Genomic DNA, 12,044 nt, shown 5'->3' on the forward strand with positions numbered 1-12,044 from the left:
AATATCCTGGGTTCTTGGCTCATGCTACACCCTTTCACCAAGTTTATGACAGTCGCACCAATGTGTTTTTTGTTAGACAGACAAACGTCCTCAGCGTTGCTAATGTCTGCTGGATGTGTAAAGTGCGTCAACACATTCCCATCTGCATGTTTATAAGACGATGATACAGCCCCACAGCCAGAACACATTGAAGCCAGTATGCAAATGTGCATTAAAAATGTGCAGCTCCACCCTTGACTCGCTGTTAGAAGAGCTGCAGGCCGCATTCAACGTTTTTTAGGCCAAGGACCCATTAGCTGAAAGAGAGACGGAGCAGGGACCCCCTACTATGCATTAAATAAAATTGAGTTGCATTTTAAACTGGGCCTAAAATAACTCACACAGACCTTTTTAATGGTACATAAATGTACAATGTAAAGCTATTAAAATAATAATTGACGTATTGTCATATTTTACGTTATGTTTGTTTTTGTTTTTTACATGTTGTTTAACATACATGAAACAGCTGAACTGTATCTGTGGATGGCTACCTCACCTACAGGCCAGTAAGCCTTTCATCAATATTGAATGAATAAGCTGATTTATCTTCGATATTAATATGTTGGACTGAAATTTATGTATGTCATGTCAGACGTATTTCAACTTTTGAAATAAAACCCATTTTTCTAAATGATTAAACAAAAATCTGAGGGCCCTGCTGCAGAAACCAAATGTAGTATTAACTACGGTCACAAGCAGTGATCGGATGCAGTGGTATGGGGGGACTTTTTATGAGTATGAATATGAGTACTTGAGCACAGTATCAATGCATCCCTAGTGAAAAGCTTCCATTCTGTTTCATTTTGAATCTACAGTTGATCACTATCCAGACTCTAGGATCCCTTCCTCTGCAGCGAGGGGCTGAAGAGCTCTGTACTACAGATCCTATGTTGCTTTTCAGAATCAGAATCAGCTTTATTTCCCAGGTATGAGGACACATACGAGGAATTTTTCTTTGGAGCATCGTTGCTCACACTGTGCTTACACATACAAAAACAACCAAAACAAAAATATACACACACTAATATATACACACAATATATACATACTCTAAACAGAAACAATATAGAGGCATGAGTGCAATGAAGAGTTCAATAAAAATGATTTAAATGTGGAGCATAGTGCAAAGGTACGGAAGAGGATTAGGGCCACTGGTGAAAAACCCATGTGAGCTCCGACTTTTCTCAGAATTCTGAGAAAAAAGTCAGAATTCTGAGATTAAAGTCAGAATAAAGTCAGAGTTCTGGGGAAAAAAAAGTCAGAAATCTGATAAAAAAGCCAGAATTCTGACTTTAATCTCAGAATTCTGAGAAAAAAAGTCTGAATTTCACAGAGAAGTGCCTTCACAAATGCCCTATTCATTTAGTGTTGCAAACCATACCTTAAACTTGTCTTGGCTGGCCCCCACGTCTCACATTCACTCATGCCCAGTGTAAGCACATCAATGGCCATAATGCCATTTGAGCACATTTGAGTGTTGATGGGTTGTTTTATCAAAGGGAACTTTGAATTGTAGATCCTGATCCTTGTCAAATGATTTCCATGAGCTCCTGCTGTCAGTCAGGAGGGACCAGCAGACACAGCGGCTACACACTTTATATCCATCAATCAATCAAAATGTATTTATATAGCACTTTACAGCAACCAGCATGTATCCAAAGTGCTTAACAGAAGGAGTAAAATCCCATCATACAATAGAAAGAGTGAACTTAGAAAACAGTAAAATCAGAAAAGGTCACAAAGAAACAAAAGAATGAAATTATCCCACCACTGCTACGTATTAAAAGCCTGACTGAACAGATATGTTTTGAGTTTGGACCTAAAAAAGAAGGGAGGGGGGGGTAACTTGTTCCAGAGTCTCAAAGCAGCAACAGCAAAAGCCTTACCCCCCCACTGTTTATACCTGGACCTTGGGACTTCTAAAACCAACGGATTTGAAGACCGCAGTGACCGGTTGTGCTCCCGCAAAGAGACCATTTAAAGGCTTAAAGACAAACAATAAAATGTTAAAATCAATTCTAGAACGCGACGGGAGCCAATGCAGGGTGTAGAGAACGGGAGTGATATCTGCACGTCTAGATGTATTTGTTTGAAAAGCGAGCAGCAGCATTTTTCCCAAGTTGAAGGCGTGAGATGGACGTCTGATTCGTCTTTATATGTTTATGAAATGTATGACGATAAGGTCTGGGAAACACTTCATGGTAACCATCGGTGATACGTTGAAAACAGATCATGTTAATAACTTCTGTCGGTAGTTAACTATGGAACATGTGCTTGCTTCATCCAAGACCAATCCCGCATTTTAAAGAACTCAGAAACATCCAACCCTCCAGTTTCTCACTTTCCGGATTTCAAAAAACAGAATGTCTATGCCACTCATACTGTGCTCATGATAACAAGAGGCCAATTGTAGATTCAATATTTGATTGTATTGTTGCATTTATGTTGCAAGCTATCAGTACCAACGACTCTGAAGAACTTTCCTTATAAAAAATGAAAAAAATGCTTCTACAGAGCTTTCATCCTGACTCCCAAGAGATAGAGCACCTGTATCTAACTCTAACCAACTCATATCGCTGAAGCTCTCCCCCCCCATGATGTGGCCCACAACAACGGCCTGGAGAAAGAATGACCCAGTACCACCTGTGGTTCCTGTGCAGTCCTGTAGCCTGGGGTGCCGTTTCATAGGTGTGTTCTCTGGGGAGTCACCTGGTTCAGTTTCCCATTCCTCTGCTTCCCGTGCAGGTCAACCCTATCGTGACCCGGTCCCAACACCACCATCTGGTTCAGCGGGCCAGCTGCATGCTTACAGAATATGACACAGGCTCTGACATGTGAAGTTTTGGAAGTTTTTAATCTTAGTAGCTTACAGCATCATGAGTGCATGCATTTCCTGGGTGGCCCAGGACATTTGAGTAAAGTTAGAGCCATGCTGTACCACACAAGACCAGAAGAAATCTCTCAGCCAAGAGGGAAAAAAGATCCGATCTTAAAATGTTTCAAAGTCACGGACATTTGAGCAACACCTAAATAAATACAACTCGTTTGCATCTGCCAGCCGGAATCCAGATGTTTGGGAAACGCGGGTCCGTACAGCGTGTTTATGGAAAAAAGTCGCTCACAAGGGAACATCGGAAGCTTTCTCGACATTGCTGATGATGTTGCCATGGCACCAGGAGCAAACGGTTTCGCTAAGCAGATTTTTGAGGTGTGGGAGTCCGCCCTCCCATCCCATCTAGTTTGTTCCATCCCCCCCCCCCCGCCGCTGACTGTATGCATCTCTTTCAAAGTCTCTGTATTTGCAAAGACTAATGAAGGACATTATGAGAATGTGTGTATTCACCACATCAGCAGGGGGAAGCAGAACCACAAGATGTCTGGAAGTGAGCTCAAGCCACCAGAATGTGGCTTACACTGTTAAAATCCCACATGAAAGGGGCTGCTCTGGGGATTGTGGGAGTCCATGAGTTTCTTCCCCACTGCAGGAGTTTTCCAGCCAGGGCCTCACGCTAACCATGGGTTATAAAGTGTTACTGAGTGTTACGTACTACTGTTCCTTTCACTGTAGAGACCTTACAATGGCCCCTTTCAAACATTGATTCTATGGTGTGAGGTGAGGTGGACTCGGTGATTAGTGTGAAATGATGTGTGTCTGATTGATCTGAACTGATGATCCCTGACACGTTGACCCAGAACTACGTGTGTCAATGACCTGACCTGACCCTGGTGAGCCAGAGCTAATATTCACAACTTTTCCATCTTAGCTTGAGAACACCGCGCTGGGCTAACAGGCATATATTCAATTTAATTCAATTCAGTTTCAGTTCAAAGTGAGAGGGAGTGTTCAGAAGCAGTCCTGCCAGTCAGTAGCTAATTCTTTATGATGAACAACACAGCAGGTAGAAGCTCTGAGAGCCCAGCAGCATCTCCTGAATGCCATTCATTATTTCCACTGAGTAGTAAAACCGCTGCTGGCCCAAACACAAACAAAGCTAGAACACAGTGTCTTCTCCAGGGCCCTGCAAGCGATAACAATAAGTGATCTACATATCCAAATAAAAGAATACCGATACGTGCCACCGCTAAACAACAAGAAAACATTCTCAAAATGTCCTCACTTCAAGGGGAAAGGATGAAGGCACACACCCCAGAAACAATGGCAAAAGTGAGAGGAGTTATCTCAGGTGTCCCAATGACTATGTCAATGGAAGATGTCAAAAATGACATTCAGGGAGAGTGATTGAAGCAACATGGCTGAAAAGTAAATGACATGGATTTCTAAAGGAAACACTATCGGCGGTAGTGTACAGTCCCTGACAAAAGTCTTGTCGCTTATCTATTTTGTAGAAACACCTGCTATTAACCTGACTTTTAATTAATCAATTGGTGTAAGAAATAGCTCGTATGAAAAGCTAAAACCCTCCCAAATGATGTTCAATGCACTGAAATAAATTAGTTTCACTAAAAAAAGATTTATTATTTAAACAAGACAGAAAGGTCAAATTTTGGCAAGACAAAAGTCTTGTCGCCTATACAGAAATTGAACAAATTAACTACAAATACTAAAATATGTCAGCAAATTAAATAGTGGTGCTGTGACATTCAAATGTAATATCTTGTATGACTTCCATGAGCTTGAAGGACTGGACCCATGCGGTTTGGCAAGGATTCATACAATGTGTTGATGAAGTCATCAGGAATAGCTAGGAAAGCAGTCCTGCTGCCTCCCAGAGTTCATCAATATTCTTTGGTTTGGTCTTCCATGCTTCCTCTTTCATCCTACCCCACATATGCTCCATGATGTCCATGTCTGGTGACTGGGCCGGCCAATCCTGGAGCGTCTTGATCTTCTTCGCCTTGAGGAACTTTGAAGTGGAGATGGAAGTATGCGATGGAGCACCATCCTGCTGCAGAATTTGGCCTCTTTTATGGTTGCGAATATAAGAGGTAGCTAAGATTTAGAAACTTTAGTCTCAGGGTGAATCTTAGGCATGTTTGCAGAGGTCTAGTTGCAGTTGATGTGAAGGTCTAGTGTACTGGGGTTGTTTTTATACACACCTGAGACCTAATTGATCCATTATTAGTCACAGGTGAAGCTCATATGACAAGGCGACAACACTTGTCTTGCAATGCATTGCAACTTGCAATGTCTTTGCAAAAATTGACTCAACGGGCTTTACCAAGCTGTGAATATTAGAACACTTTTTGACAGTTTCTTTTTGCACTAAAACATTATTACAAAAGCTGTTGGGATTAAAATGAGCCATTTCTTGTAAATAAATCTTATTTCAGCGGCACTTCAGGTCATTTAGTACACAAGCGACAAGACTTTTGTCAGGGACTGTAGTTTGAGAGAAACCTCTCTAAATCAGTGTAAATGGGATACATAAATTACAGTGTGAGGGAGTACATTCCTAAAACTATTAGGGGCTATAACTGTCAAAGAATGGGGCACACAGTACAGCAGAGCAAAGGAACACTAACGTGTGCTAGATGTCAAGGTCAGCATGAGTACCGTAAATGTGAAAAGGATGCAAAGGTTAAATACTGTGACTGTGGAGGAGAGCATAGTGCTGCGTTTGGAGGAGGTGAAGTGCAGAGAGAAGCCAGAATAAAGTATTGTGTGCAGAAGCTTTAAAGACAGTGAGAGAAACGGGATCAAATAACAAAATCCCCATCGGAATGCTCCAAAGAAACATAATACCAGTTAATCAAGCCCAAATTCAGACTCTAGCCCATGCACAGGTTACTCGGGATCACAAATGCAAAGTTGATAATGATGCATTGGTAGTGAAGAAAGTAAACTTTGTTGTTTCCATTTGTCACACTATCAATATATCACAGTTAAAAAAGAAAAGGCTATTGTGGAGGCAGCAGAAATATTCCTTGATTTGTGAGTAGTGGTATTCCAAGGAAAGAGGCTTATACCATACGAGATATGGTGTGGAGATTGTAATGTTCATAACAGCCTATGGGGTAGCAATCTTACAGACAATAATGCGAACATAGTTGAAGAAATGATGGAAGAAAGATTATTGGTCTGCCTTAATAAGAACAGGGTATTGAAGCGTAAGGATGGGGATTTGTGGCAGTTCACAATGGTAATCAGCTTAGTGATATACATAAGCAACAGAAAGATATTGTACTCAGAAAGAAAAAGGATACTTTAGGTATTCTTTAGGTATTCTGGGGTTTAGATTTTATATAGAGTAATGTTTTGTTGAGGTAAGATAAGTAAAAGTATTTTTTATTTGGAATCCATTTTAGGTAGGCTTGGCATTTGTTATTGTAGTTAGTTTGTAGTTATTGTTTGTCTCCCCCTGTGTGTTTAAATTGGTCTGATCAGCCAATATACAAGTCCCCTTTGTTTCTTTGTTAGTAGGTCAGTTGTATTTTGTGAGTCTCTTGTGTACAGCGCCTTAGTTATGTCTGTTTATTTGACCTCTTTTAAGGGCCCAAAACATTATCTTTATTTTGTTGGAATTATTTTTGCGAAATAAAAACCCTTACTTTTGAATTTCTCTTGTGGCTCCTTGTGCATAACTGCTTGGTCCCTCACAGCCCATGTTCCGACAGCTACCAGTAGAATCATTATTTAGGTTAATATTAAGAAAAGAAAAAGAAAATCTTTAATAAAATCTGGGGGGATGGAACAGTTGGAAAAGTGCAGTAATACTAGCATTTAACAAACCTTGTAAGAATCAGAATCAGAAATACTTTATCTATCCCTGAAGGGAAATTCTGTGTTAAAGTTGCAAGAAGTACAGAAATATCAGAGAAGAAATATAAATAAAGAAATATAAGGAGTGTGGATATGTACGGTATTTACATAGTTAAAGGAATTTTGATACAGTATTTACATAATTAAGGTATTGTAATGAACAGTACTAATGAATAAATAGTAGCAGCAGAGTATTGCACATTATAATTTAAGCCAGACCCAGAAACCAGGACCCAGGACCCAGGACCCAGCTAATCCTGGTAACCATAGGTCCTTACAATAGTTTCGACAACTCACTTATGCAAATGGGTGGAGAGGATATTAGTTTGCAAGATATCACATACAGTATATTGGAACAGAGAGGATTACTACCTTACTGTACACACAAAGTGGATTTGAAAAGGATGCTCCACAACTAGTTAGAGTAAGTAATGAAGGGGAAAAAGCATTGGAAATGAAAGAGCTGATGACAATAGTGTATTTTGACATTGAAAAGGCATATGATTCCAAGTGGAGGGACGGTCTACTTATTAAACTAAGTAGCATGCGTATCGGAGGATGGTTGTATAATTGGATTATGGACTTTTTATCAGGTAGGAAAATTAGAGTTAAGGTTGGATCAGAGGTGTCTATGGATTTAGATGTGGACAATGGTATTCCCCAGGGGAGTGCAATTAGCCCTGTACTGCTCAACATCTACATAAATGACGTTTTCTACAGAAATCAGCACTATATGCGGACGATGGAGCCATTTGGATGAGAGAAAGGAATGTGGCATATGTATTAGAAAATATAAGGAAAGCAATAAGCAAAGTAGACAAGTGGTCATATGAGTGGGGGTTCAAGAAATCAACAAGCAAATCCTGTTACATGATGTTCACAGAGAAGTGCAAGTGCCATGCTGAAAAGTAAAGTAAATGAATTTAAGTATCTGGGTCTATGGTATGATAGTAAGTATACATGGAAAACACACATAAAGCACTTGGAAAGTGCAAAAAAATTCATAAACCTGCTGAGAGCTGCAGCTGGATGCGACTGGGGTGCAGATAAACAGTCATTAATTGACATCTACAGGGCATCCACGAGGTCATCAATAGATTAAGTGTATCCATTGCAGCTATTAAGTCAACCCCCTTCAATGCAATACTCATAGATGCAGGAGAGACTCCACTGGAGTTGAGGAGAGAGAAACTTGCACTGGCATATTGGATCAGATTAAAAGGAAGTGGGAAAGAAACCCCTACAAAAGAGACAATACAGGAATGTTGGGAGTATTCCAAGTTTCAGGGGCTTGGGTTTGGATGGACGGGAGAAAAGAGTGTGAGGGTATATGAAATGGAAGCCTTAGACTTCACTACAGCTAACCCAGTTAGTAACATTCCACCATGGCTTTTTCCAAAAAGTAAAGGCAGATATTAATAACATGGAAAAGAAAAGAGAATGGAGAATGGAGAAAGTGGGAGTTAAAACAAGCATTGGCCTCAGATTCAGTTATTATAATTATCTAAAGATTTACACAGACAGATCCAAGAACAAACAGGATTGTGTGGGAGTCGGTATACATATTCCAGAATTTAAAATAAAACACTCCAAAAGATTATCTGACCGGTTATCTGTGTAGACAGAAGAATTAGTGGCAGCCGTCATTGCGTTAAAGTGGGTTGAAAAGGTCAGACCGGTTAGAGTGGTTTTATGATTTAGCTGTCATGAAAAGCATACAGTCAATGACATCTAACTAAGTTCTGATGAACAACACACAACAGTGATGCAAAATCTGAACAGACATCAAGCTAGGCTACATGCTAGCGTCATATGCTGGGTGCTTAACTTATGTTACTCACCCTCGTATTTGTGGACGTCCCTTGATATGTCCCACTTCAAAGCTTTCTCCCGTTTCCTGATGATTGCAGGTGAAAGTGCGTTGACCATTCTGTTCACATTGTTGGCATTTACTAAAAATAAAGCAATGGAACTCATTTACAAAGCAGCCGCCCGCAACAGACGTTCTAATATACAATATGTATAATATAAGCAAACGTACCCTCAACGGGGCAGGGATCATTTCATTGGTCAACACTACAGCTGGCATTCTATTGGTTGGGGAGACTGGTAGGACATTTCCAACATTCAGCTGGTAACAGACTAGTAAAACATCTCTAACATTCAGCTGGTAACAGACTTGTAAGAGATCTCCAACATTCAGCTCGTAACAGACTGGTGGAACATCTCCAACATTCAGCTGGTAACAGACTGGTAGGACATCTCCAACATTCAGCTGGTAACAGACTGGTGGAACATCTCCAACATTCAGCTGGTAACAGACTGGTAGGACATCTCCAACATTCAGCTGGTAACAGACTGGTAGGACATCTCCAACATTCAGCTGGTAACAGACTGGTAGGACATCTCCAACATTCAGCTGGTAACAGACTGGTAGGACATCTCCAACATTCAGCTGGTAACAGACTGGTAGGGCATCTCCAACCTTCAGCTGGTAACAGACTGGTAGGACATCTCCAACATTCAGCTGGTAACAGACTGGTAGAACATCTCCAACAATCAGCTGGTAACAGACTGGTAGGACGTATCCAACAATCAGCTTGTAACAGACTGGTAGGCCATTTCCAACGTTCAGCTGGTAACAGACTGGTAGAAGATCTCCAACATTCAGCTGGTAACAGTCTGGTAGAACATCTCCAAAAATCAGCTGGTAACAGACTGATAGGACATCTCCAAAAATCAGCTTGTAACAGACTGGTTGGACATCTCTAACATTAAGCTGGTAACAGACTGGTAGAACATCTCCAACAATCAGCTGGTAACAGACTGGTAGAACATATCCAACAATCAGCTTGTAACAGACTGGTAGGCCATTTCCAACGTTCAGCTGGTAACAGACTGGTAGAAGATCTCCAACATTCAGCTGGTAACAGTCTGGTAGAACATCTCCAAAAATAAGCTGGTAACAGACTGGTAGGACATCTCCAAAAATCAGCTAATAACAGACTGGTTGGACATCTCTAACATTCAGCTGGTAACAGACTGGTGGAACATCTCTAACAATCAGCTGGTGACAGACTGGTGGAACATCTCCAACATTCAGCTGGTAACAGACTGGTAGGGCATCTCCAACATTCAGCTGGTAACAGACTGGTAGGACATCTCCAACATTCAGCTGGTAACAGACTGGTAGAACATCTCCAACAATCAGCTGGTAACAGACTGGTAGGACGTATCCAACAATCAGCTTGTAACAGACTGGTAGGCCATTTCCAACGTTCAGCTGGTAACAGACTGGTAGAAGATCTCCAACATTCAGCTGGTAACAGTCTGGTAGAACATCTCCAAAAATCAGCTGGTAACAGACTGGTAGGACATCTCCAAAAATCAGCTGGTAACAGACTGGTAGGACATCTCCAAAAATCAGCTAGTAACAGACTGGTTGGACATCTCTAACATTAAGCTGGTAACAGACTGGTAGAACATCTCCAACAATCAGCTGGTAACAGACTGGTAGAACATATCCAACAATCAGCTTGTAACAGACTGGTAGGCCATTTCCAACGTTCAGCTGGTAACAGACTGGTAGAAGATCTCCAACATTCAGCTGGTAACAGTCTGGTAGAACATCTCCAAAAATAAGCTGGTAACAGACTGGTAGGACATCTCCAAAAATCAGCTAATAACAGACTGGTTGGACATCTCTAACATTCAGCTGGTAACAGACTGGTGAAACATCTCTAACAATCAGCTGGTGACAGACTGGTAGAACATCTCCAAAAATCAGCTAACAGACTGGTTGGACATCTCTAACATTCAGCTGTTAACAGACTGGTGGAACATCTCCAACAATCAGCTGGTGACAGACTGGTAGGACAACTCCAACATTCAGTTGGTAACAGACTGGTAGAACATCTCCAACATCTCCACCCAGAATGCAAAGCGGTTGCGGAGCTGGTACCTTCCTCCTGAAGTCAATCACCATCTCTCTGGTCTCATCCACGTTCAGAGCGGATAGCAGTGCTGAGGAACTAGCCAACACGCTAACAATGCTCCAGAAATATTGTTATACACTGTACCAATACGTTTCTTTGCTTTTGACAACTACAATGTCAACATTATGCATGTAATAGGCAGATACAGCCAGACTTCATTTCTCATAGTTTAATGGCCAGCCTTAAATGAGTGCTCTCTAACTGATGAAGTACAAAATGCAGTCTTAATTCAAAACCCTGCGAAGTAAAAGTACCATTAATATTAAACGAAGCATACAGAGAAGCAGGAGTTGTGTCATGGATGATGAAGTCAGATCTCCTCCTGCGGTTCCATGAGATTCCTCCGCCCACTCTAAACCTCTAAGACGGAGCATGGCTGCTTGTGTATCTAACAGAGGAAACTCGAGAGTCTTCCTTCAGAACTCTTCACAAACACTGGGTTTAGAATATGTGGTTTGGAAACTTTAAACCCAGAGGATGAAGGGAAGTAGTAAAAAATGATATCATGGAGAGGAAAAAGGATGAAGGCTGCTACCCACAATGCCTGATCACGCTGCATTATGGTGACCATGCTGAGGAGCTGTCAGGACGGAAGATGGATGGATGTACGGATGGTAGACAATGTGTGTCAAACAACATTCATCATTCTGCCTGCCTGCCACTCTATATCTCTAATGTTACACATTCAGGTATACAGTGAATCCCACATGGTGACAAATACAATAGAAGAACACTCACGTCATAATGTGGTATAACACACAAGAAAAGAGACTATATGGTAGAGCATTGCTCAAATTTGAGTTTGTGTTTCAGTGAAAACTGAGACTCTGCTGCCCTCTGCTGAACAACTGGATACACATCTCTTACTGGCACAGCACAGCATGAAGCATCATGCAAATTGGGATCAGTTCCATAAATCAATTAATTCAATTAGACTGCTTTCCTGTCTTTTCTTTCCCACATACATTTCTTGGATTGGTTTCAGACCTGTCTGATCTGAACCTGAATGCTCATGTCTGTCACACTTTGTGAATATAACGGCGTTATTACTGCTGGGGCTGATTGTCGAAACAATGAGAATAAGAACTAAGTCTGAATAAACCAGAATTCTTCTTCAAGACAATGACAGGAAAACAAAGTACTCTAGTAATGCATTTACAGGATGAGTCTGATTACATGGTAAATAGTCAACCAATCCCGTGTGCAGACCCAGACCAGCAGTGAATGTCTCTGCTAAGTCCTGTGTGTTACTGCTAGAAAGAACCACAAGACCTGACATATACTTAGAC

Source organism: Etheostoma spectabile, chromosome 5, assembly GCF_008692095.1.
Source record: "Etheostoma spectabile isolate EspeVRDwgs_2016 chromosome 5, UIUC_Espe_1.0, whole genome shotgun sequence".
NCBI classification, from domain to species: Eukaryota; Metazoa; Chordata; class Actinopteri; order Perciformes; family Percidae; genus Etheostoma; species Etheostoma spectabile.